Source organism: Priapulus caudatus, unplaced genomic scaffold (assembly GCF_000485595.1).
Source record: "Priapulus caudatus unplaced genomic scaffold, Priapulus_caudatus-5.0.1 Scaffold2499, whole genome shotgun sequence".
NCBI lineage: Eukaryota > Metazoa > Priapulida > Priapulimorpha > Priapulimorphida > Priapulidae > Priapulus > Priapulus caudatus.
This window is the reverse complement of record NW_014579560.1, coordinates 25,105-26,683: the sequence shown is the minus strand read 5'-3', so window position 1 is coordinate 26,683 and position 1,579 is coordinate 25,105. Positions and strand designations below refer to the sequence as shown.

Genomic DNA, 1,579 nt, shown 5'->3' with positions numbered 1-1,579 from the left:
GCCCGTACTCCTCCGTACTTTCTGCCTCGCCCGTACTCCTCCGTACTTTCTGCCTCGCCCGTACTCCTCCGTACTTTCTGCCTCGACCGTACTCCTCCGTACTTTCTGTATCGCCCGTACTCCTCCGTACTTTCTGCCTCGCCCGTACTCCTCCGTACTTTCTATCTCGCCTGTAATCCCATGCTATGTTCTACTGTGCAGGGTACTATCCTTCTCTGTTTTCTTTTCGTGTATATAGCGTCAGTGGCGAGCTATTCATAGAAGGCTAAACAAAGGAAAATGCCTCAGTTATTACTCCATGACTCAGAAGGAGAATGAAGCCAAGAAAGGGTTACGGCTATTACGCCTTCCGATTCAGTAAGCTATAGAGGAAGCCAAACCTTATAATGTGAGCATGAGTCACAGTAGGTCTTCGCAAAATTTCATTACGTGCGTTGCGACTGTACACGAAGGTCAAGAGGTCGGCAATCAGGCCCGCGCGAAAAGATTTCTTATTTGTCGAGAATCGAGCCAATCGAAAAAACACTTCGTCAAAATTTGTAGACTGTCATACGTACGTGCGTTACTGTGGCGACTATAGACAGTAGCAGGCGCTCTGCAGTCTATGTAAAACGCATTTATAGTCTTCCTTGCCTAGCGGGTAACGTACACCGACTGAGAGAAATCCACGTGCCTGCTCTAGCCAAGACTAGTAATCGCAGTTGATGCAAGCACGCGAAAGATGAGCAATTGCGCAGTGAATCGGTCGCGGAGCCTCCGCCTGCCTGACGCACAAAGCGCACAATCACGAAGCGAGCCGAGAAGGTCGCGCGCGTGGCTGCCACGAGCGATATTACATGCTGATGAATCACGAAGCCATCCGCGACATCGCTCATAATCAGCATGTGCCGCGAGGAAGAGGCAGCGAGAGTCGAGGGTTAGATCGACGACATCCGCAGCGTTGCGACAACGATACTGTCACCGACGTGTGACCGACGACAACGATACAGTCACCGACGTGTGACCGACGACAACGATACAGTCACCGACGTGTGACCGACGACAACGATACAGTCACCGACGTGTGACCGACGACAACGCAGCATCGCCGCATGGGGGCGCAAGTCCCTCAGTTCACGGAAGCATTTTACGAGACTATACTCTCGCGGCCCATCCATTACGAGAATTGGCATTCACACTCGAAGAAATTCCACTCGCCGAGTTCATATATCGGATAACGACGATGGAAATGCAAATAATATCCTCAGATTCGTCGGTGTAGGAATTCATACGCGTGCGCGCGTTACCAATTACATGACAGTAAGCGGTCGCTGCCCCACTATTGTGTGTCGCCCCCCATAGTGTCGCCTATAAAATCTAATATCGGCACGCAGAGAAAATGCCGCGCGGACATAATAACATTTAATGTGTATCATGCCTCCTCTGTGCGCCGTCGTCGCTTGCGACTACTCACAGACGACAATCTTAACAAGCTCCGGCAGCGCTCTACCCTGCCACGCCTCCCCCCGCCGCGTCCTCCCACCGCCGCGCCTCCCCCTGCCGCGCCCTCTCTGCCACGCCTCTCCCCGCCGCGCCCTCT

At 52.9% G+C, this 1,579-nt stretch overlaps 1 protein-coding gene across 1 annotated transcript in view; it reads right to left on the bottom strand.

Moving 5' to 3' along the window:
- Positions 1–1,579, bottom strand: part of LOC106818761 (calsyntenin-1-like) — a gene marked incomplete at both ends in the record, with an annotated part of 4,848 nt that overhangs the window by 3,004 nt on the left and 265 nt on the right.